Here is a 26,764-nt window from a genome sequence, read left to right as displayed (position 1 = left end):
TATCTGTTTACAAAAAAGCCATTTATCCAAAGTCACCTGACCTAGAAGATGCCCGACGTGCGCAAATAAAGTCGCCCCAAACTAATTTGGTGCTGTTTTGTAGAACTAAAGACAGTTCCATGGATGTGAAAGAAGAGTTGAGCTAAAACTAAACTGCCTATGACTGAAGTTAGTGGGCTAAAATTATTCAAGTTCATTTTTAATACACGCTTTTTTGCTAACTATAATTTTTTGTTCACTTACGTATGTAGGTATATCAAATTTTAAGTTAATCGGACCACTAAAAGTAGGTCAAAATGAACTGGCAAATTTGACCCAACAAAAACAACAACAACAACAACCCGGTAAGTTAAACAGCTTGTAAAAATAGCTTTGTTTTTTCTTTCACAATCTACTCGCAAACCCACGTTTCTTTCTATCGACACGTCATGTCCAATATCGAAACCGAAATTTACCTACTCCATCAGTTCATACAAAACAAAAGTCTTTTAAAAATCAAATACTCCGCGGTTTGCGGAAAACACAGCTTTGTGAGTTATTTAAGTAATCACACAAATTAAAAACCGACGCAGTCCCGATGCGACTTCCTTATTAGGGCAACGCTGAATCAACAATTATTTTTTCGAATTTTTATTCCATCTACCCTCGTCTTTGTCCTAGTTTGTCACTTTGTACCAACGGATTAGCTTCGGTACCGATACTCGTAAATTAGTATGCTACCCCCGGTTGGCCACATCTGTCGCCCCTTATTAGCCCTAAAAAGTTATATAATTCAATTATCCTGTAAGGGTTTTGTTCTTATAATTAATTTAAAGGCATAACCGGATGTGAAATGTTTGAGGAGCATTTAAGATGAAGATTGTAGTTTTGGTCTACTATTTTTACTCATTTTTCTGTTTGAACACGGCTTCCCTCTGCTTATTTTTGTTTGAATTTGCTTATCATGGTAAAAATAATCTGTCGCACACCACTTTTGATTGTTTCACCCATGTTCCAGCAGTAAATTTCTAAAAAACTCTATTTTAACACACGAAGAAGTAAACTCAACAAGTCACAGAATAGATTTAATAGTACAAGCTCAGCTCAAGTGTCTGTTTTCCCATGACATTGGAATAATGTTGCCACTCTAATAATAGCTTAGCATCTTTCATTAGCCAAACTATATTTACTTGTGATATGACACACATATCAAATACCCAGACTTGAAATCAAACATTCGTATTTTTTTATGCAAATATCTACTCCGCCCGGGGATTGAACGCAGGACCAGATTCAAAATCAGGTTTTCTAACCACTGAACTGTCTCATTAAAAACTACGCAGTGATTCAGTTTTCGCTCCCAACATATAACACGGTTCCGTTCCATTTCGAACTTCAAAGTTATCGATAAATCCTCAAACAACCAGGCCGTCGATATTTACGATCAATAGAATTATCGAGGGCTCTTATAACAGCCGTAACTCATCCCCGTACAATGGAGGATGCAATTAGGCTACCTCTGTCTATTCGACACTGCTTTGGCTAACGGACAATATAACTGGCGCACGCAGAGACGTAATTGAAATTTAATTATAGGGTAGATAAATTTTATTAACCTCCAGTGCAGAAAGAGGACGGGAAATGGTCGTCAACGTCTGTCTGTGATATCGTAGTTCTTAAACAGGTAGACCAATTTCGATGTTGTTTTTTTAAGTGTTAGACAGTTTCTTTGGGGTGATTAGTAGCGCTGGTTTAGGAAAGTTGGTTCTATCGTTTTTGAGATATTGAAATTTGAAATGATAATGTTTGAGACAAACAGACGGACTTGTGACGAACTTAAAATATCTCTCATGTGAGTGTGTATTTATACCTATATGTTTATCTTTTTTTCTTTTCCATGCATGTTAAATACATTCCAATTATAATAAGCACCCTCTGATTACTTGTATTTCCGTGCCCTATCAGGGCGTCACATGTATACCTAGTTTGTAATTTTCTATCCTAATGCCTGTAATGCGACATGCAATAAACAATTTTGAATTTGAATTTGGACTGGAAAATCAACAATGAAGCGAGGGAGAAGGATTCTGTTTTTCATAGTAATCACAGGCAAATACGCGTGGAGTAAAAATGTATTACTGAAAGCTATCTTTAAGTAAGAGCCCAGTTTCTGGAAGGTTCCCAAAGTCACGATGGGCTTACAGTTTCCACGTCATTGGCGACGACCCTTCTCCCTCCTACTCGACAGTATTTACTTTTGAAATGACTCTCGAGAATATCGTTGGCTTTACACACTTTCTTAATTTAGCTGTAAGCTAAAAGTGGGATTGTTACGATGGTGCCGTGACCAGGATGATAAAGTAACTATTTTACTTTTATTGTCATAGTCTTAAGTTTGTGTTTAGGAAACATAAAATATTTTAGCTATAAATTTGCACGTTAACTTTAACTTTTTTTAAACTTGACAATTTAAAAAAGATCCGAAATTATTTTTTAATATTATTAATGCAAAAGTAACTCATTCAACAAATAATAAAAACAAACAAGCGTGTGTTGCATCTATTTGAGAATAGATTAGTCCAGAAAATATAAAATTTTGTCATTTGTCTGTCAGCTGTATTCCACTTTAATTTTTTAGAAATCTACAAATTTCTCGTTGCACGACTGCATTTGTTTTTTTTAAACTTTATTTAATTTTTTTATTTTTCTTTTTTTAATACATATATTCTTTAATATAAGCATCTGAAACCTGCACACACTTGCGAAGCAATGCAATGGTGTGTGCGAAGTTCCCGATCCGCACTAGGCCCGCGTGGGAACTACGGCCCAAGCCCTGTCATTCTGAGAGGCGGCCTGTGCCCAGCAGTGGGCGTATATATAGGCCGGGGTGGGTGGAACATCTAAAATCACCTTATTATACCACATCCGCAAAGTACTTTACTACTAAGCTTTCCATTACTACCAACATTAACCGTAGCTAGTTAAACAATAATGACATAATTAAAGTTTAATACGCCATTCCAATACACGATAACAGTTAATAAGCGATTTTGGTCCAATAATATTATTATATGTTTCGCGGCATGACCCAGATTGGTTAAAAGATTGGCCAATATTTGTCCAATATCTGCCATTGTTCGATAAATTAATGAGTGGTTAGTGTTCAACAAAAATGTTTTTATTGATGTAAAACTTTATCAACAATTAAAATAAAATTAAGTTATTTTTTGAATAGAAAACCGGCCAAAAGTGAGTCGGATTTACGCATTCAGGTGGTAGGACCCTGTGCAAGGTCCGCCCGGATTGCTACCATCATCTTGCTTGCTAATCCTGCCGTGAAGCAGCAGTGCTTGCACTGTGTGTTTCAGCGTGGAGAGTAAGACAGCCGGTGAAATTACTGGCACTTGAGGTATTCTATCTTAGGCCTCTAGGTGGGCAACGCATCTGCAATACCCCTGGTGTTGCAGATGTTCATGGGCGGTGGTGATCTGTGCCCTTAGTGTAAGTTTCGGTTACAAAAATACGTCTCGATCGCCTTCGCCGTACAATCTCAATTTGTATGCAAACACGAACAGCGCCTCTAGCGGAACGTTTGCGATGTTCGTGTTTCCATACAAATTGAGATTTTTAAGCGAACGCGATCGAGACGTATTTTGTAACCGAAAACTTACACTAAGGGCATTCTTACCACCTGGAGAACCACTTGTTCCAGTCGAATAAAAAAAACTAATGGCTACGTTCAGTCAAGGGCAAAAATATCTATGTAATTAAACCAGAAAGTGCAGCTAATATTATAATTTGAATACTCAAAATACCTCCTAACTTCTAACATAAAAGTTATTAACAGTGTCTAACTATAAAATTAAAAATAAACTAATAGTTCTACGTACCCGTGGCCATTTTGCCGGCGCCATTTTTCTCCGCGTCGCTGGCTGTCAGCCGAGTGACCCACGCATTTGTCATTCGGGCGTTTTCGGCCGCACTCGTGACAGCTCGGAAATGTTGCCAATTTATATTTTTTATACTTACACATTTCTCGGACGTCTTTAGGTTAAGTGGATGTATTATGTATTAGTTTTTGGGGTGCTCGTGTTCAGTATAAAATAATCTTATTTTAGTTATTTTTAGTTATGGGTAAGTAATAATTATGATTGGTTATTTGGAGTCTTTTTGTATTTTTTTTTATTTCAACTCCAAATTTGTTACTTTTACGGGTATCCCGTGAAACCATATCGAAAATACAAACTGAGACATGGATGCACAGAAAAACCAGAAAAAGAGACCAGCGCTGGGAAAAATACAAAAAGACTCCAAATAACCAATCATAATTTGATTGCTTAGTAGCGACATCTCTTGTCTGGGTGAGCGGTTGGTTCCGAAAGAATGTGACGTCTCTCGATGAGAGCGAAAAACATAGATGTCGCTAGTGCTGCTGCATAAGTAGCGTAGTAGAAATAAGCAACCTGAGATATGTATGCATAGGAAAAATTCGTGTCTAAATTCCTGTCCAGCGGTGGTGTAGGGGTTATAGCACGCAGCACGGATTGCTGAGGACCTGGGTTCGATTCCCAGCGCTGGTCTCTTTTTCTGGTTTTTCTGTGCATCCATGTCTCAGTTTGTATTTTCGACAAATAATAATTGATAGGATTCAATTAATTATAAGTTACTTTGGTAGTGTAGTTGCAATTTGATGCCTTGACCAGGATAAAAAAGTTAAGGCTAATGTATTCTTGGCGTGTCACTGCTGTTATAAGTGAATGATTGTCTTTCTTTCTTTCTTATTATGCTGAACTTATAAACTTATCGAATTCAATAACAAGTTTACCAACTCTTGATGCAGCGTATTTTTTTTATAGGGAAAAAATAAGATAATCTGAAATAGAACTTAATTACGTAATATTTTTTCTTTTAATTTTGTATTTCGTTTCGTTATTTTTAAACTGCGTGCAAGCGATAGTTATTCGAAGGTCTTGTGACGGCGTGTTTTGGCGTAATTGGTAAAGCACCGGAAGTCCCGGCATACAATGAGCTTAAAAATGGATGTTCCATCGAACGCAATCGAAAAACTTTTGTGTTTAAAAAAATATTAGATATCATTGCTAAAGAATATACTGACAAGTAAATACAAACTTGTATAAAATGTTTTTTTGCTTGTACAAATAACCTGCAATATACAAGTATATATTTACGAGTAACCCTACATCACAGTATGGCAGGTTCATAACACCTCAACGGTCCCTTAATGTACGTTCGACCCGAATAAAGACCTAACCACAACGGAGTTTGAATCACAAATTCATAAAGCCGTACCTCAAACCGAAAAGAATGATAAACATAGAACTTATTTTTAACCGACTTAAAATAAATAATAATAAATTCATTTATTTCGGGCAACTTGGCCCATACAATAAATACCTTACAGACTAACATACATATTTATAATCAATAATATTTAAACTAATTTGGTGACAAAACGGCGTGACCCCGTTGAGTCACCGTCCCCGACGTCGCTATCATCTGCGGCATGGTGCCGCAAAGAAAGAAGGAATATAAAGAAAGAAAATCTTAATTGAAATGTCCTTTTTTAGCTTTAAGACATTTGTATTGAATTGTATTGCATAACTCTTTTAACACTCTCATTCCTATTCTGACAATCAAAGTACATACATATAATACACCTAAAACGAAAATAAAACTCGAATTGATTAAACCATTATTAAATAGAACGCAAATAAATGAAAAAAATCGGTTTATACTATTAGATACTAATAGAAATATTCAAAATACTCGTATTAATGCAGACTTGAAGATTTACATACCTACCTAATTTTTAATGTTTTTAGTGAACACAGGGTTCCGTTTCAAATTATACCCTTTTTAAATATCTGAAGGCTGTCAAAGTTTGTTCGCAGGTGAGTAAGACGGCACGATACGAAGTTCAAATTTCGAACTTGGTACTGTAAGGCCAGTGGTATAACTTCACACTAATACCTATCGAACGTCAGGGTCACAAGATCAAATTTTTCAAGTTTTCAAGAATTGTGAAAATCACACAGGACACCACACAATCATGGACAGGGATATTTGGAAATAATTCCGATCCGCATTAGCGATCCCTTCAAATAGCGAACCTACTGTGTTAAAAATAAAGTTGTGTTAAATACTTGTGATGTATACATAATCATTTAATAATATTGTAAATCTGTTTTAAAAAAAAATACCTCGTTGAGTTTCTTGCCGGATTCTTCTCAGCAGAGGTTTTTCCGAACCGGTGGTAGATTTTTTTTGTCATTCATAAGTGCTTGTTATAGCCTAAATTGAATAAAGATATTTTGACTTTGACTTTGACTTTGTGAAACCCCCTCAGAAGCTTCACAAACGCATGGGGTCGCAGGTCAAGTGCTGAAAAAACAAGAGAAGAGTTCGGTGTGACAGGAGGACAAATTAAGGGTCCACTCGCCATTAATTGGGCGTGATTTAAAATTAATTTCACGAAAATTAGATTTTCCTGGTGGCATATCAAATTAGTTGACACGTCTAATTAAATAAAAATTAAGCACCCCTAATTGTGAAGCTCAAATTTGAGGGCACTTAGGGCTTTTGTGCTATGACCTTTGTCATTCAGAAGTTGGCGGGATTGGTCATTAAGGGAAAACTTTTTTGTACGCTGTAATTAAATTTAATATGGTTTCTAATTGACTGGGAAAGTTAAAGTTCGGGTAATAAGGATCGGTTTTTATACGAAGGATTCCTTTTGAAAAAAAAAGTATTGGTCAAAAGAAATCAAAGGCCAGTGACTCCCACAAAGTGCTTATGTCCAATAGTCCTACGTTTAGAGTAAAATGAATAAATACCAAACAGGAGATCAATTGTTCATTGAACATGTCGATTAGAATTTTCTAGGGCATTGAGTCATCCACGCAAATAAATGAAAACATGTTTTTTTCTGTTCGACATAACGTGCGTTCCACATTCTCATAAAGTTGCAGTTTTATATTCCACTCAATGCTTCGTAAATTAACTTACAATTTTGCCCGGGCGAAAAGGGCGAAAAATCACAAGTTTTTTTTTCCATAAATTTGATTACGTCCCCAAAGTGGCGTCAGCTACACACCTCTCATGTCGTAATAAAATTAATAAGGGTGTCGCTTGGAAGCTGAGTGTAATCCTATCAGAGGCAATGTAATTACAGAAACGAAGTTTATTAACATGACGCCCTGTAACCGAATTTTAAGTAGCTGCCTTATGCGAAGGAGAAAGAAAGGAAGAAGAAAGAAATATATATTTATTTGGTCACATTAAGAAGAAGGTCATCGACATAGCTCAGAGAATTAGCAAGTTGAAGTGGCAGTGGGCTGGTCATATCTGTCGAAGAACCGATAACCGGTGGAGTAAACGAGTTCTTGAGTGGAGACCGCGTCTGGGCAAACGTAGTGTTGGACGCCCTCCGGCCAGGTGGAGTGACGATTTGCGAAAGGCTGCTGATAGATGCTGGATGCATCTAGCCGAGTAAAGGGCGTAATGGCGCTCTTTGAGGGAGGCCCATGTCCAGCAGTGGACAGTTATAGGGATCATCATCATCAGATGATGATGATGATGATAAAGACATACAAAATCAAACAAAGCAAAAGCGGAAAGACCAAATGGTCTCAATAGGTAATCTGGCTCAGCACGATGTCACGAATTGCTTCGCAACGCTGATATTCTGCAGAAATTGCTATGAAAATAGCAATTGTTTTGTTCCTGTGTCATAAACCGCTTGACCGTCTCACCCTAAATGTGTGACGTATACTTTATGAATGACCCTTTTAAGGGTTCTGTATCTCAAAAAGAAACAACGGAACCCTTATAGGAACACTTCATCGCTCGAAGAACAAACCGTTCACAGCGAAATTGGTTATGAGAAGCTTCCACCTTGTTACGTGATACTACGAGAGTAAGTAGATATCTCGGAAGTTGTTGAATCAATGTAATTCATATCTAAAATAATATTTTTATTTTCAGGTATCGTCGGGGCCAGAGGAATGCACCATAAATGTGAGTTTCGGATTTAGATATAATTTTACATTAGTATCAAGACCATTTTCGACACTCTTTGAAAATACCTCTCTATGGATCTTTAAAAACGAGCTTATCAGTCTCTCAAAGGGCCGGCAACGCCTCCCCCTCGTGTTGAGAGGTGTCCATGGGCTTATAAATTATTTACTTTATCATTTATTTAAATTATTTTTGAAATTTCACTTTGTATTTTTTTTAACGGTATATAAGAAAATACCGAATCTGCAGCATGCCAAAGATGATAATCATAAGTACGGCAAGGACTTTAATACATGAGCTACCACGGAACCATTTCACAGTAAGCGTCATAGTGACATCGCATTAATTAACAACGAAAATCGTAATGACTTTTCCTATGAGAAGGTTCCATGATGGCTCACGAATTAAAGTCCTTGACCGTACAGCAAGTATTTCGCAAACATGTTCAGCATTGCCATTTGTATTTCGTATGTTGACATTCTTTGTTGAAAATGATTGTAAGAGCATTTAATCCTACGATTTTTTTTTTTTTTTTTTTTTAATACATATTTTAACTGTTTATTTCTCTGAAAACTACCTACGACTTGATAATATATCCCGAATGAATTATATAACATCTTAAATAATTCCCTGCAGGGAATCATAGCCTGTCTAGAGATTGAAAAATCGCCCCTAAGAGGTCCATTATAATGATTTCCCTGCTGTACCCACCAAGCCTTCTTGTCATTAAAAATTTAACGGTATCTAATGAAACTCAGCGTGCGAAATTAATCATGCATCCTTGTCACTCAAATTACGAGAATATTAACGAGACCAAGACAGTCACAGAGGGAAGTTTTCAAATTTGGAAATTGGGTAAGTAATTTGGGTGGGGCGGTAATGTCGATATCTACTACAGTTTACAATATAGGTTTTTTTATGTCATTTGCAGATACTTTTTTACATTTTATTGTTATATTTGGGTTGCCAACGTACTAATAAGTTAAATGATTTTCAAAATGACATGTAATAACAGATGGTTAGTTCTACAAGCGTTTCAACCGCTATCAGTTCCCTGTCGCTTATAGTGAAGAAATTATTTAGCTAGAAAGGGGGTAGAGTTGAAGGATTTTATAAAACAATATAGTGCACACGCGGTACAATTACAATTCATTAAAATTTCTTGCTTACGATCTATATACATATAACATTGCTGTCACAGCGCTGATATTCTGTCGGAATCAGACCAACTTTTCGGTACAACGTGAACCAACGGCCATCTGTTCTTCGTGCTATATGGCCTAACGTAAAATGTAGTGTCCGACCGAAACACGATTTTTAGCCGAAACCGAAACCGAAACCGACATTTTTGAAGACGTATCAAAATATTCAAAATTACTGTACAAATCGTAAGGAAAAGGTTATTGCAAGGATTTCTTATATGAGAACAGTTACTTTTTTTGTTAAACAAAATAAAAAACGTTTATTTTTAATGAAAAAAGATATACTTAATTAGAGGTAAATTATGAAATTTTAAACCAAATAAAATCAAATCTGTAAATTTTTAAACAAAGTTACCTAATTAATATAATACCTGGACAAAGTCAATTGCAAGATAAATCACAGCTTAAACATAAATCAACTTTTACATAAATTATAGTATTATCACTGTAATCAGAGATCTTTAAACAAAGTTTTAGAATAATACCTCGTGTGACAAAGTCAAACATTGCAAGAGAAATCACAGCATGCATACTACTGTCGCTGGTCCCGGCTGGGGCGGCCGCCGATGCATTACCTATATATACCTACCCGGTCGAGCGCGCCCGAATTAAGCCGAGCGCTCCCGATGCGAGAGCCGCGAAGCAATTTCGGCCCGGCCGGATTCTGGCCGAAACCGAAACTTCGGCCGAAATCACTTTTTTGGCCGAAATTGGCCGAAACCGAAACCGACACCGAAACTTCGGTCGGACACTAGTAAAATATAATGTTCATAATTTCACGAATTGAGAGGCCATAGGTCAAACCACGCTACCATGGCTTTCTAAACCAGCTATTGAAACATTTTAGTCTACATTTAATTCGTACTCTAAGGAACTCAATCACCAGCCACGAATAAATCTTAAGTATAGACATTTCAGCAGTCTAATCCACTCGAAGCTATTCACAAAGCGGGGGCAATTTCATTTAGAACATTTTAAATCTACGATTTGCCGAAACGCTCCGCGATTCCATCCAATTGGTGATATTTCGGGATTGGGATGAATGGGGGGGAGATTGAATTTTTGCGTTGGGTCTACTCTTGATTTGGTGATACATTTTTGTGATTGATGATGGGTTAATACAAAGTCTGTGTCAATTTAGCGTTGCTTTTCAAACAGGGGAACGCCGCCAGCATCTTCAGAACCTTGCCTGTTTAACAAAAAAATTAAAAGGTACAGTAAGTTTGATTCTTTCGTATTTTATGTAGGTATTTCAAGTTTAGGATGTGTTGTTAGGTGTTTTAGTAAGATACAATATAAGTTAAAACTATCCTTAAAATAACTTAACCATGTACACCATTAGAATAGTTTTATCTAAATAGTTATAATTTAATTGTTATTTATTGTTATTTTGTTTTTAATTTTCCATCCCCATCCCAGCCTATATACGTCCCACTGCTGGGCAGAGGCTTCCTCTCAGGACAAGAGGGCGCGGGCCCAGTGCGGATTGGGAACTTTACACGCGCCATTGAATTGCTTCGCAGGTTTGTGCAGGTTTCCTCACGATGTTTTCCTTCACCGCAAAGCTCGTGGTAAATTTCAAATGTAACTCTGCACATGAATTTCGAAAAACTCAGAGGTGCGAGCCGGGGTTTGAACCCACGACCCTCTGCTTGAGAGGCGATCGGTCTAACCACTAGGCCAAACAACGAAATTAATTTTACGATTCAATATTGTTCCCTCTAATGTTTTTACAATTTCCAAAATAACAAATTTATTGATATGTAAGAGAGACTAGATTTATAGTTAGCCCACTGTTTTTAAACAGTACCTGCATATTTTCTTAGAAATGTTAAATCATATTTGAAATCCATGAATGAATTTATGAAAATACCCAAAATCGTTTTTAACCGCTTAATAGTAAATACGAGTATGGTAGGTACCTAGTTTAGACTGTGGGATACAGATATAACACAATTTTTTCATAAATAGTCATATTTTTATGATCACCCTGACAGCATACTTACATGTTTACTTTTGACGCGCTGTGTTTTCTGATAATTTTAGCTAATAAAATCGCTGCTCTTGTATTTGGCGAATTTGAATTTCCGATATTATTAGCATTATCTAGTGTAACGAATTTATTGAAATGTAATGCTGCTCCGAAATATTTGAGTACATCGTCCGCTACTATATATGTGATGGTGACTGTACTTAAATGTTTCAATTAAAATAAATTGTATCACTTTTCGATAACTTTTAAAAATTAGTCACTCATCGTGATGTAATTTAGGCCAAGTGACTACTTATATTATTATTACACGTATCTGTTAACATTTGTACCCTTTTATTATTATTGTGTACTTATTTTAAGAGGTTTTAAACGTGAAAGTTTCTTTTAAAACCTATTCAAAGAGAAAGTACGCGTACAAGAGAAACATCTACAATGTGTTATTTGTGATATCCGTTAACTTTTAGGGAACATTCATCGGGTCAAATGAAGTTAATTTGTCATAGACACTAAAGGTCTAACTGTTACTATGTAAAAGAGAATTAATTATGAAATTGTCTTATTTATGTTTTTATATTTATTTAGTAACTAGAACTTTTAAGGGTAAAAAGTGAGTTTGAGTTTTTTTAAGTCTCTTTTACGTGCAACCTCAATGTCACTCGTCTAGTTTGTGAATTATACCTTTAATAATGACTGTAAAGCTGTAATATAGTATGAAAAAATAAAAGTTTTTGTCTCTTTGAACAACAAGTTAGTTTCTATTAATGAACTGAGCCGTCTGCTGGAGTTCACGGAAATCAAGATAAACAATGTGTATAATAAAAAGCAGCATTTCCACCATGAACCAATAGAAACGCTTCATTTACCTCGCCTCGCTCCGCTCAGCTGTTGCCACCAACGAGTGCTGCCTATATGCCCTAAATAGGACCAATCATAATTAAAAATAAACGACGACAAATAAATGAAAAAGTATAGTATATTTTATACCGCGCACAAACGAGACCGGTTTTTGCTGAGGTGGTCAAGAGTCGACCTGAAAAAGCCTCTCGACGACAAAGACTTTTAAAAGCAGCGGTCATTAGGGGTTAGCGGCCAGAGAAAGGGCGAGAAACGCCTTTAAACCCATTGCAAAACAGAAAGAATGTTCAATTTTGAACATGAAACTACCGTGAGACTCACTCATCCATACTATAATATTATAAATGCGAAAGTGTGTGTGTTTGTGTTTGTCCGTCTTTCACGTCGAAACGGAGCGATGGATCGACGTGATTTTTGGCATAGAGATAGTTTATGGGCCCGTGACATAGGCTACTTTTTATCCCGGAAAAATGCACAGTTCCCGAGGGAACAGCGCGCGATAACCGAATACCACGCGGACAAGCCGCGGGCAACAGCTAGTTACATATTATAAAAAAAACCTATGAAATTTTATACGCCATAATTATGACAAAACATAGGTCTATTTTTAAGTTTACCATCTTCATGTGGCTTACCATGTGCCTACCTATGTTTGACAAATAAACTTTCTTATTCTTATTCTTAGATCTGAAGGGAAGACTGATTCATCCCGAGGGATGTTTTTTTTTTAACTTTTTGTATCTTAATATTTTTTTCCCTTTTCTTGACAAGTTGAAACAAGTGTACTGAATTCTCGGTGGATTCTTGTAGAGCTAACAAAAATAACTTGTAAAAAAAAATAGAAAACTTCGGCCCACAAACATAAAAAAAAACATACACCCGAATTGAGAACCTTCTCCTATTTGAAGTCGGTTGAAAAGGTGATCTAAAATTATGTATCTTTTAAGATACAATGAACGCAAATAAACAGTTTTACATTCCTTACAGTTTTGTTTTATCCGATACTCTATTGACCAATAACTTACGTTATTTATTACTTATTCGCCGTAAAGCTGGTGGTAAATTTTTAAACTGTAATTTAGCACATAACTTTTAAAAAAACGTGGTGTGACCTTCTTGATAATGGTAAATTGATTAAGTAAGATCTACTTTATGGCCCAACATTTCCCACTAAAGCAGTTCAAGCAGAGTTTACTGAAATATAAAAACCTTTTAAATTTAAATAAAAAGCGGTAGATTCATATTTAATTTAAAATCCTTGAATCAGCGATATTTAAAAAATAACATCATTCAGGTATAATATTAATAGCTTTTGAATGTAGAGCTCTTGGAATGATTTCTATCTACGAGAAACTTTTTGGGACAATTTCAGCTTTTAGTTTAATATTTATTTTGTCAACTCGCCTCCCATCGACACCTATATCATTATTAGGACTGCGGGTGCGTTGCCGGCCTAAAAGGGTTGGCTAAAAGGGGATGGAGGAGGGACGAAAGGGGGAGGGGAGTTGGGCCTCCATGCTTGCTTGCGTGCTTGTTGGGCATGCATGCTTTGGTGAAGTGAAATTGATTAATATGGTTCTAATTTTTTGGAAATAGATTAGAGAACACGGGAAGTAGCTCACTTTTGGTTTTCAAAATTATTCCTATTTTAAATCATGACCAGCTCAAAAATGCCCAATAATAGGTCGAGACTGCTGAAGTTTAAGTTATTTAACACAAGCACACCCGCAGTCCTGATAATGCTGTAGGTGTCCATGGGCGGCGGTGATCACTTACCATCAGGTGACCCGCATGCTCATTTGCCAGCTATTTAAAAGTCCTAGGCCACTAGACTTGTCCTTCCTTTTCCTAATTTTTAGGTTTTCTGACTTTTTTGGTCAGTTTACTTTCCCACGCAGGCCCACTGCGGATTGGAAACTTCACTCACACCATTGAAGCCCAAGCTCTCTTATTCTGGGAGGAGTTCTGTGCGCAGCCAGGACGTATATAGGTGGGATGATGATGATGATTGTTAAGCTTGTGTGACATTAACTATATCACTGGTTCAGTAATCAAACACTGCCCGGTGCGGTAGGTCCAGGCAAGAATTCCTTATCTCCCGGAAACCGAATTACCATACACAAATGTCGAGTCGAGCTTTACAAACTTAACTTAGCAGTTAAACAATCGTGAACAGATTTTTACTAAAAAGCTGCTTAGCCAAATAATTTGACCTATGGCCTCTCAAGCAGAGGATCATGTGTTCAAACCCTGGGCTCGCGCCTCTTAGTTTTCAGAATCTATCTGCGAAATGATGAGATACGTGGAAGAAATGAAGGTCACCGACATTGACAAGTGAAGCATAGGGCAGAGGAGACCGCGGATCGGCAAGCGCAGCTTAGGACGTCCACCAACGAGATGGACGGATGACCTGGTTAAAGCCAGGTTCTAGATGGATGCAGGCCGCTTCCAACCGAAGCAACTGGAGGTCTATGGGGGAGGGCTATGTCCAACAGTAGACGTCCTACGGCTGATATGATGATGGTGATGGTACATAATAAAAATATGTACTTACCGGCACGAAGTAGAGTTAGCAGTTTTTTTCTATTGTAAAGGCTGATTGGAAGGGCGTAACGTAGTTGTAAAGCGCAGGGCTGCCTATTGCTTACCTTATTTTTTTTTCTCTAACCTGCGTCCTGCCATTTTTAACAAACTTAGTGCTTCAGATCTAGACGTGGTTGACCAGCTTTGTTATTTTGGATATTAGTCCAAAACTCTTAGAATTCTTTATTCAATGAACAATTTGTACTTTATAAAACATTCGGCCATTATTCTTAGTGTTAATTGGTCCTTTATAAAGTACGCGAGGACTGAGGAGGATATATTTTTCATTCATTACCTCTTTCAATAAAGATTCATCTATATCAATCAATCGTGTATTGTACTCGTGTAGACAATTTAGGTATCTATTGTGTCTACATTGTGTTATCTATAGAAAATGTAGGTATAATAAATAATATGATAGAATTGCTATAATTTGTATATCTTCCTAGAATTGTCGGCTCTACTTATTAATGTATAGTCAGCAGCAGAAGTAGATGAGCAGTTACATTCTTTAGATTAGTTAGAAACTAAACTGATTAAAATGTACAACTTACCAACTGCAAATATGACTTGGTAGTGTCACCGGAACACACAAACCTAACTTTGCGTGTGGCTGAACCCGGAACTAACACCATCCTATATAAAAACACAGTAATTGTTGACAGTGGCGCCGCAATCGCCGGCAAACACGAGTTGGTATGCATAACATACAAACTTAAAGATTAGTCAGGTGTGCCGTATTTGTTTTTGTATGTTTGTTTGTTTGTACTTGGAGTTCCACGGGTTTTGACGTGTCCTTAACTTGTGACAATAATCCGGGATGAAGAAATCCATTCTTGACTTTAGTTCTTGAGTTTTAGAGGAAGTGTAAGTAAAAATAGGGTTCTGTTCCAAACTACACACCTTTTTTTAACCCCGACGCCAAAAGAGGGTGTTATAAGTTTGACGCCAGTGTCTGTCTGTGGTATCGTAGCTCTCAAAAAGGTGGGCCGATTTCGAACCGGTTTTTTACGTGAAAGCGAGTTTTCTTGCGATGGTGTTTTTAGCTATCATCATCATCAGCCTATAGCAGTCCACTTCTGGACATAGGCTTCTATGGCGCGCCACAACACTGTCTGTCTGTGTGTGTTAGCTATGTTTCATCAAAGTCGGGTCTGTCGTTTTTGAGAACTTTGAAATCACAATGTCGGGGGGGTTTTCAACTTTTTCACTCTAGGTTATTATTGATGTTTAGCTTGTCTTATTGCTAATATTAGTTTGATTTCTTTATTATTATATGCGGAGCAGTCTAATCAAGTAATAGTACATAATGAAGCATTAAAAAACTTGTGTGATGTTATAATAAAACTCGGCTATCGACTCGTTGTATTAACCCACACATGCAAGGTGCTTCCGAGGAAACCGAAATACTTCAACCACGAGTAACTGAGGACATAAGGAGTAGGTAGTAAATTTTATGTTAACCTAGGTTGAATTATGCTTTTTAACTTTTTCATTTTCCTACATAGTTAATACATATTATATAGGAACATTAAAAAGATATAAAGCATAATTCGACCTAGGTTCATATAACATTTATTACTCCTAAGGTCATAACCTCACTCGAAAGCACCTTGTAGATTTTAATACTTTTCATTATGTAACAGTCATTATAGTTGATTTGGATAGGTATTTAACTAAATGTAAACAAAACAACGTCAATTGGTGTCTTAAACATTGAAATTCCCTCATTGGACAATCTAAGCATGTACATTTATGTATTGAAATACACTATTCTAGTTTGTATTACAATGATAGATAAGTAAAATACTTATTTAAAATCCTTGAATGTACGAAATCAGGCAGCTGAAGTTTGTTTACATTTAGTTAAATACTTATCCAAACCAAGTACCTATTAGGTACTATTTTAAGCCAATTTTTTCACCACGACGCTCGCACTTAACTTCACACAACCACTTGTATATTTCACGGCGCGTGTGATAAAAACTACCCACGAAAATCAAGACAGAGGGTTAAACAAATCCAAATAAACTGGAAAAAGGTCCGTAACGAAGTTGGTCAATATTTATACGAATGAACGGAGGAGATTTATAAAGGCGTAAACGAAACTGGCTGAACGCTATGAATAAATTTATGTATAGAGATAATATGAATTTCTATTGCCTTATTTTCGGTAGCGGTATAGTTAGCTGAACGGACGAGAAGTTTTGATGCTCAAAATGATGTTCCAAGACTGCTCGAAGCTATAATAGCTTAGTGGTTTGACCTATGGCATAAGCAGAGGATCGTGGGTTCAAACCCCGGTTGACAGCTTTAAGTTTTTCGAAATTCTTGCGCACAATTATTCACGAGTTGCGACGGCCTGGTAAATGAAAACGTTGTCAAGAAGAATATAAATCTCACTAATATTATAAATGCGAAAGTTAGTAAGTATGTTTGACGACCAGATGGCCTAGTGGTTAGAGAACCTGACTACGAAGCTTGAGGTCCCGGGTTCGATTCCCGTGTCGGGGCAGATATTAGTATGAAAAATACGGATGTTTGTTCTCGGGTCTTGGGTGTTTAATATGTATTTAAGTATGTATCTATCTATATAATTATATTTATCCGTTGCTTAGTACCCATAACACAAGCTTTGCTAAGCTTACTTTGGGACTAGGTCAATTGGTGTGAATTGTCCCGTGATATTTATTTATTTATTTTATTATTTATGTTTGTTACCTCTTCACGTCTAAACCGCTGAACCGGTTTGGATGAAATTCGATATAAAAAAAGATGAGTCCCGGGGATAGTGTTTTCCCCCGAAAATTGCATACTTACCCCCTTATTCATAAACGACAATCAAACCTATTTTAGTTAAAATGCCGCTAAAATTCGTTTGTCCTTATCTGTCACTCCGACATTTGTATTTGTTAGAAAGGGACAAAGCATTTGTTAGTTAACATAGGCTTGTTAAGTTTTATGAATAAGGGGGTTAGTCCTTGCGGGACAGCGATTAACGAATCCTACGCGGACGGAGACGCGGTCAACAGCTAGTACCTAAGTTTATAAAATTTCTCCCGGAGTTAGTCACTTTTTAAGTCTCATTGCTTTGGTTTTAAATTCAAATCCATGCACTAGAGCATTAGTAGTAGATTGTAGAACAAGAGCATAAAACGAGCAATTTTACCCGAGACGTTCATATAGACACGTCGAGGGGAAAATGGGTTTAATGCTCGAGTTTTACACTCTGATTTTCACTTCGATTGAGAGGAGATTAAATAGCAACAGTGGAAACAATTGTTCACTTTCTATGTACCTTTTATTTTTTAATATTATGCATTATTATAATAATTCTATTTTTTAATTTTACTTTTTTTTATTAGACTGGATGGTAAACGAGCATTACGAGCAAGTGGGTCTCCTGATGGTAAGAGTCGCCACCACCGCCCATAAACATCTTCAACACCGGGGGTATTGCAGATGCGTTGCCAACCTAGAGGCCTAAGATGGGATACCTCAAGTGCCAGTAATTTCACCGGCCACGCCGAAACAACTGTTGCTTCACGGCAGGATTAGCGAGCAAGATGGTGGTACCAATCCGGGCGGACCTTGCACAGGTTCTACCACCTTTACTGATTTATTTTGATTGATTTGATTTATTTTTAGTTTGTATATAAATTAAAAATTATTTAAAAAATATGTAGTAACTTTTTTGTTTGTGGCTGTTGACACCTGATTACCTTGGTCTTAAGTAGGTCTTTGACGAAGATTTTATTTTATGCACTAGAGCATAAAAAGTCATTTTATGTCGCCTAGATACAGCATAAATACGAAATTTACGAGCATGAGAAGTAAAAAAGTTATTACATGCATCGATACTACACATGCAGCCAAATACGAACCTTATGATCAGACAAGTGTAAAACATCATTTCCTTGTTTTTTACACCGACTAGTCAGTCAAAACAAATACACCATGAAACAAAATAAATCATCGACGTTTAGGCGATAAGGTGGCACATACACACACTCAGACAGCGGGAGCTGGCCCAGATAGATAACGCGGAGTGGTTTGATTCTTTATTTTTATATCGGATATCGGGAGAAAGGGTCGTTTTGTAAGGACATAATTTTTTTTTAGATTCCGTGAAGTACCAATTCAAAATGGCTCTGTGTAGGCAGTGACATAGTTCCATAATAACTTTACTAATAAGGTACTAGCTGTTGCCCGCGACTCCGTCTGCGTAGAATTCGTTTATCGCTATCCCGCGGGAACTATACAATTTTCCGGGATTATATCCTATATATTTTATATCCTTCCGCGGGACTCAAACTATTTGTATAGTACTTACCGAATTTCATCTCTCGACTATACATATTATACATATTTATATTTATATCTAAATATGTATAGTCGAGAGATGTAAGTATATAAATATGATATTTGTAAGTATACAAATAGTATATCGTAATCGTGTCGTAATAGTAGTAGTTATATCGAGTACAATTTCAGCTCTCTATCTACCTATATATAACGGTTCTTGAGGTACAACTCCGTGACAGACATACAGACGGACAGCGGAGGCATAAAAATAAGGTTCCGTTTGTCGCCCGGGTACGGAGTCCTAAAAAGATTAATAATCTTAGCCTGACCTATACCGAGTGTGGCCTGTAATACGAGCAAAAAATTAAAACATACATCCTCGTCATCAATCTGAACAACATTACTTCAGCGACTTTAAAAAATAATGGAGTCTTTGAATCTTCCTTTTTTTTTTATTCGACCGGATGGCAAACGAGCATGTGGGTTTTTCATACAAATTAAATACTGCTATCAATGTACGCCATCCTAGAACACAACTGACGTCGCCTGTCACGCTACAAACATCAAGCATTTTGCTTTACATTGCTTCTTCGAATAAACTTAAAAGTGTAATAAAAATTAAAAAAACTAACTATTTTTAAAAATCGCTGAACTAATGTTGTTCAGTTTCACTAGTATGATCTATGCTTTAATTATTTGCTCATATTACAGGCCACACCCGGTATAAGAACTGAAACTCAAACAACCTCAAACGTTCTGGCACCTTACAAAATTGTGTTACAACTTTTTATAGCCCAGGAGCTGCTCGCAAATGAACCGGACAAAAGAGCATAGATTAATGTTGAAACATATTTCATTGTTTGAAACACAATAGATTTAACAAGATATAATAGGTTCAATTATGGATGGTCGGAATTTCATTAAGTCTCTGTGACCTCGGTAGAGGGCTGTGTGCGGGGAGTTGGGAGGGCCATTTTGATGGTAACGTTCGGTATACTATATGGTTGCCTGGGAAAGAAAATTTTCTGTGTTACTTCTTTTGTGTGTTCGAAAACGACCGGATAGCCAAGTTGTTAGCAAACTTGACAATGAAGTTTGGGGTACCGGGTTCGATCCCCAGTTGAGGCGGAGATTTGTGTGATAATAAGAATGTTTGTCCTTGCGTATTGTTCTCTACATTTAATATTTATTAAAGTATGTTTATTTGTTGCCTAGTACAAGTTTTGCTTAGTTTCGGGACTATCAATTGGTGTCAACTGATAAAAAAAGATATGGCGTTATAGGCGTGGCATCTTTTGAATCAAAAAATCGGAAAATACAGAGAGTTTTCAGTCAAACTAACCCAAACCACCTGCTGAAGTATTCCAAATTAATTTTAGATCACTTTGTCTTAACATCATTAAACGGGTCTCAGCTCCCGGTCCAAGGAGAGTTCATGATTTACGTGGTTTGGAAATGAACCTATTGTTGAGAGGCCGTCGTGGTGAGAGGAACACTTACGTACCAGATATGGGTCACGTTCCGATAGATTTACTGTTACTATACTGATATACTTAGATAATAATTATTCTACTAAGACCTGTTTACACTTTGATGCTTAATTATTAGTACCTATTAAGCACAAATTCAGCTCTAAGTTTACTCTTATTAATTCAGTTAGTATGTATTGTAAAGAGCAATTATAGGATAGTCATCATGTGATCCAATAAAGTGAGTTTAAAAAAAATCAAAGCAGCCACCCAAAATTCTATCCAAACATACTTGTACCCGGTAAAATCTTAACCCTAAATTGACTCAGCCGACACCGGATTAAGGCGGAAGGGTTAAAATATTTGTTCACATCGTAGATAACACGTGAGTTGGGTACCTGTCACGGCAGGGTTAAAAAAGTGAGATTGTGAGAATAGGGATTAAAAAACTGGACAAGTTCTAGTCGGCCGTGCGTACTGAGGGGTTACATTTAAGACAACAATTTTTTTTTACTATTTCATATCGAAGTAAAAACATTGTTTTTGAGGGTTTGATGTAAATTTTTTCGTAACAACATGAAAAAATAATGAAATAAAACCGGCCAAGAGCGTGTCGGACACGCCCAAAATAGGGTTCCGTGGCCATTACGAAAAAAAAGCAATATTTTTCTAAGGATTACGTATTTTGTACGGAATATTCCAAGTTTAGGTGTATTTTATACCTTACTGGTGGTGTTGCGAACAGCGCTGGTCTTCCTTATTAGGACCATTCTGTGTCCTATTTCATGAAGCTACAAGTTACAATTTCCAAGCGGTAGCCTTTGTTTAACAGTATTGAAAAAAGACTACCGCTTGTAAATTGTACCTTGTAGCTTCGTGAAATGGGCCACTGGTCATCAAACATTGAAAATACATTTTGAAGTTTAGATTCCTTTAATTATGACGGTTAAAAAAGTATACTTTCAAACGGTCGTTTAAAGGTACAATAATATTTTTCTATCCGATAGGACCTATATACTTGAACTCGTTTATGTGAAAAAGGGTCTTTCTTTTAAAGTACGGAACCCTAAAACCAGTCACAGTTCTGATATTATCATCAGCTAGGCCAGCTTATATTAATAAGGCTCTGTATACACGATGCCAGTAAAACTATGCTAGTAGCTTTGCTAAGCTTACTTTGGGACTAAGTCAATTGGTGTGAATTGTCCCATGATATTTATTCATTTATTTATTAGGCCACATGACTAAAGAGTTAAGAATCGACTAAATATATTGATGCTCTAAATACGCTGACGGTTTGTAAACGGAGATTTAAGCGTCACGTTTTTTATGTTTACTTTCTAACCAGTGCTTAACTGTTCCGTATCATAAAGCAAAAGCTAATCCTTATGGATTCGTTTCGTTGTCTATATGTTTGTCCATCAAGACTCTTTTTTCCAGAAACCCGTGCAGGTATAAAGTTGAAATTAATATGATACGCTAAGATGAGACTTCTTTTAATATAGTTTTTAAGTTCACGCGGTCCTAGATACGAATTTTGAAAGTTTTTTTTTTACAAAACTGTGGAAATCACAAGCAAAGGACACTTCTCGAAGTTCCTGTTGACATTATTAAAACATTAAGGAAAAAGTTCAAATATCGCACAAAATGTTTATATATATAACTTTATTCCCTACTTCTGTCCATTGAAAAGGTTGCTTGGAAGAGATCGCTCTGAAGCGATAAGGCCGCCTATTGCTTACCTTAGAAAATCTATATGTAAGTATATACCTGTGTTTTCTGTACTCGTACTGCTTACAATTGTGTTGGTGTGCAATAAAACAATATTGTATTGTATTGTATCGCCTTTCCGCAAAACTAGCAATATTTTCAAAAAATATCCATGCATTAAATTTTTCATCACACTTGCTCGTAAACAGTGTCGTAACATGCAGGCTACCTTGGTTGCAACCCCCCAAATAAAACCCTCGACCTTAATGTGCTTGTCATGAAACCCGTGGTCGGTAAATGAGTCATTGCGCGTACACATTTTGTTGTCATGAAGCCCAAGGTCGGTAAATGAGTCATCGCCCATACTGATGGTGCTGCGCGCGCTGCTGCAGGACCACATGGACCACCACATGCACACGCACGTTGCGGCGCATGCCGAGGGAGGGGGGAGGGCGACGTTGCCAAGAGCACAGCCTAAGGTATCGCCAATATTTGGAACAATGATATTTTTCTTTTACAAATATAAAATTTTACTTGAAAATGTGATGAATAACATTGTATGTCGCACGGGCGGTACTAGAATTACGAACATCGACTCATTAAAGCCCTCAGTCTTCGACTTCGGGCTTCTAATACTCTCGTTCGTAATTCCTTATTTACCGCCCTTAAGACACAATGTACTATTACTGGCTTTTAAAATTGTGCACAACTTTCAGAGTGCGATTCTCAGTTACGACGTACGGAAACGTACGGAACCCTAATTACTAGCACGATTTTACTGGCACCGTGTAAACAAAGCCTAAGATTCAAACTGTCACTCGTCCAAATACTTTTAAAATAAACAAAACATCGTCAAAAAAATCATCACTTTCAACAACAAACATCCGATGACCAAGCTGACGAACGCAACCCAAATATCGTAAACAAATAATGACAACAACGCAAACATATCATAATCACATAAACAACCAAAACCAAACCCTGTAAGTGTCATTTCCAACATTCCCCGCGAACATTTCCCGACATATCTCTACCGATAAAAAAATAATGTCCGACATTAAGGAGAGGACTTAATTTAAATATTTCTATGCCTTCTACCCTCCCTTTTTACCGAAGGGAAGTTTATTCGCTATCTCTTTCTAAGGACTGCGATAACTCACGGGCCGCCGCCGAGAAAATGCCTTTTTAAGTGAACTTGAACAAAGTTACGGTTTTTTTTAAATGTAAGTATACGTAACTCCATTAGTTAATGATTGGGTGGTAAAGTTAATGTTGAGTGATTTTAATTATTCGTTTTACGAGGGTTGTTGTCGGATTAAAAATGCTTTGACGGGGGACAAAGTAATGGGCCATAAAGTGGGGTTAGTGATACAATCAGTATTCATGATATGGGTACGTTGAGTCGAGATACTTTTATGGGCGAAAGATGTTTGATTTAAGTTATTTTTTGCTCAGCTTGCAGAGGTGCTTATTACGCATACTTTTGTTTTTAGAGTAAAAAGTACAGACTGTGTTACATCAACAAAAAAAATGAAGTCAATAAAACTGACACGTGACTTAGGTTGACGATAGAATGGCTGTGATTAAATACTCTAAGTGATTAAATCTATTAATCGCACTCGCAGACGTCCAAGATACAGGCTCAGCCTAGTTTGGAATCTGATAGATATTGTATCAAATATGTTCCTGTTAATAAAAATATTTGTATTTTTATTTTGTATTATAACATTAAAAACATCTGAACACTAGCTACTAGCTAGCCAGATACCTACACTGGCTATGAAACTAGAGGTCTCGACTTTGATCCCCGGACGGAGCAGATATTTGTATAAATAAGTTCAGAAATTTTGATTCTGACTATGCTTTTAATTGTGCTTTTAATTTAATTTTAATTCTGACTATACTTTTTGTCGACTTTACTTGCATTGTCACCCAAACTGCATTTGCATACCAAATTTCAAGTCGATGCCATTAACCGTTGAAGAGTTTCGTCCTGCGGAGACGATCCTGGCCGGACTACCAGGATATCACTACCAGATTATTGTATTGTCACGTAATTGACACACAAGTATGCAAAATTTCAGCTCAATCGGTAATTGGGAAGTGGATCAAATTAAATTTGCAAGATTTGATGACGAACATCGGGACAGGTGAAACCAAATATAAGCTTGTAAAAAAATGCGAATATTTTATTTGGGATCCTGGACGTTTAAAATGTCTTACGTTTAAAAAAACTGTTGAATAAACTCTCATATTATACAAGTAAGTTACACTTGCGCCACCAAGAAAAATCAAATGACGTATCGACTATAGGTAGTGCCGCCAGAGTTGAGGTCACGCATACTAGAACATGTCATGTAATGACAGCGGGATTTTGTCATTCACTCATTCATATTCATTCATCCTCCTTTTATACCATCAGTTCTTCATGTAGCTGTGTGTGTAATCATTCACTTCAACTCTCGTGGCACTACCTATAGTTACAAGCGGATATAAGAACAGACATACAGGTCAAACACACAACCCACCTTTCGGGCGTCACCACAGTCGAGACACTAAGTATAGTACTTACCGTTAAAGATGATGTGTACCATCTAAACATGTCGTTAGTAAACTGATTTCGCAGCAGGTTGTCATCTATTGGGCATAGGCATGTCGAGCAATGGGACATTAACATTTATTCGCAAAAAGCGGCGTCTCTGTTGAGCAGAAGAAGGAACAGCAAGAGCAGCATTTTAAGACCAATTACTGGCACTTGAGGTATCCCATCTTAGGCCTCTAGGTTGGCAACGCATCTGCAATCCCCCTGGTGTTGCGAGTGTCTATGGGCAGTGGTGATCTCTTACCATCAGGAGACCCACTTGCTCGTTTGCCAACCAGTTGAATAAAAAAAAAAAAAAAAAAAAAAAAAACCATCGACCGGATGGCCAAGTGGTTAGAGAACCTGACTACGAAGCTTGAGGTCCCGGGTTCGATTCCCGGCCGGGGCAGATATTTCTGTGAATAACACGAATGTTTGTTCTCGGGTCTTGGATGTTTAATATGTATTTAAGTATGTATTTATCTATATAAGTATGTTTATCCGTTGCCTAGTATCCATAGTACAAGCTTTGCTTAGTTTGGGACTAGGTCAATTGGTGTCAAGTGTCCCGTGATATTTATTATTTTATTATTATTATTATTCCGATACAATATCATTTAATACCATTTCGATCCTCGAATGACGTCCCTTACTTAATACTACAAGTCATAAAAAAATCCAAGACCAATTATTTAATTAACTATCGGTGAGCACTAGAAATTTAATCATTGGTACTGTAATGTATTATTAATAATAATAATAATAATAATAATAATAATACAGTTTTATTTTCAGGCATTCAAAGTACACCCATATTATGTAAAAAATAAAATTAAAATTAAATCAAATCATTAAAAATAAAAACACAAAAACAAAATAGCAATAAGGAATAGACAATAAAATAAAATAAAAATAAAATTAGGTTGTACCTACATTCGGTTCTCGTTTTGATGGGCGGAAAGCCAGTACCTAAAGATGGAACTGTCCACATCGAGATAGACCGCACTTAAGATGCTGTTCTGCGAGCGACGCAGCCCCTCCCAAAAGGAGGCTATGCGCGCGCGCACAACAGCATAGAAGTCAGGTACTCCGGCCTCAGCAAACATGGATGAGGCACTGCAAAACCTGGGCAGACCCATAAGGGCCCGGAATATGTTATTATACTGCACCCTTATGGAGCTGTACGATTTGCTGTTGTGCCTCACCCAGAGTTGACAAGTGTAGAAAGAAAGACAATAGGCGTTGAATAACGTGCACTTGACTTGCCTGCTACACCTGGCAAATCTCCGGGCCAACATGTTCCCTCGGACCGCCAACGCTCTCCTCTCCCTCTCCATATCCTTGTCGTCCCTCATGTCATCCGTTAGTATATGGCCCAGATACTTGAACTGCCGCACAACGCGTACTATCTCACCATTCAGTCTGACCTCCGGCACATTCTCCGGACCCCTTCCCGCCTTGAAAACCATAACTTCCGTTTTAGCTACATTATATATCAGCCCATGAGAGTTGACATAATTCTCACAGACTGATACCAATTTCCTGAGGCCCTTAATGGAGGGGCTCAGCAGCACCATATCGTCAGCATAGCTGAGACTGTTCACACAAACACCACCTATGTGACAACCAATTTTGGTGTTCCTCAGCCTCCCCATCAAGTCGTTAATACCTATATTTACTTACAGGGAAAATTTTTCACGTGATAAAAAAATGTATTTTTAATCCGATTAAATTCTTTGTTCAAATTCACAAACGCAAATCACGGACACCCTAAATTAAATTGGACAAAAATAATACATTATATTACAATTTTCTACCATTCGTAAACTTTACTATCACAACAAATTGACATTCTGTACAATTAATCGTAACTAAAAAATAGTCTTTTAATCATAAACGCCCTGTCTTTACTGATAGATTTAGAAAACTAAAACTTTGCGTGCGATGTCTTAGATTTATTTCAAACCACAAAAAAAAATGAAACTGGTAAAAATATTAGTTTCCAAGAAAATACTTAGGAAGGTACTACTCAAAATATTTTATTCTCATC

The 26,764-nt window shown here is 36.9% G+C and overlaps 1 protein-coding gene across 1 annotated transcript in view; it reads left to right on the top strand.

Annotated features, from left to right (window-relative positions):
- The first annotated feature begins 7,976 nt into the window (after positions 1–7,976).
- LOC141440152 (ADAMTS-like protein 1) overlaps positions 7,977–26,764 on the top strand; it is a 245,715-nt gene continuing 226,927 nt past the window's right edge. Inside the window, exon 1 of the mRNA XM_074104615.1 lies at positions 7,977–8,016. The gene's annotated coding sequence lies outside the window, so the exon portion shown is untranslated. The remainder of the gene's footprint in view (positions 8,017–26,764) is intronic.

This window comes from Choristoneura fumiferana, chromosome 22, assembly GCF_025370935.1.
Source record: "Choristoneura fumiferana chromosome 22, NRCan_CFum_1, whole genome shotgun sequence".
Classification (NCBI taxonomy): domain Eukaryota; kingdom Metazoa; phylum Arthropoda; class Insecta; order Lepidoptera; family Tortricidae; genus Choristoneura; species Choristoneura fumiferana.
Note: the sequence above shows the minus strand (reverse complement) of the source record. Positions and strands in the feature narration are given on the sequence as shown.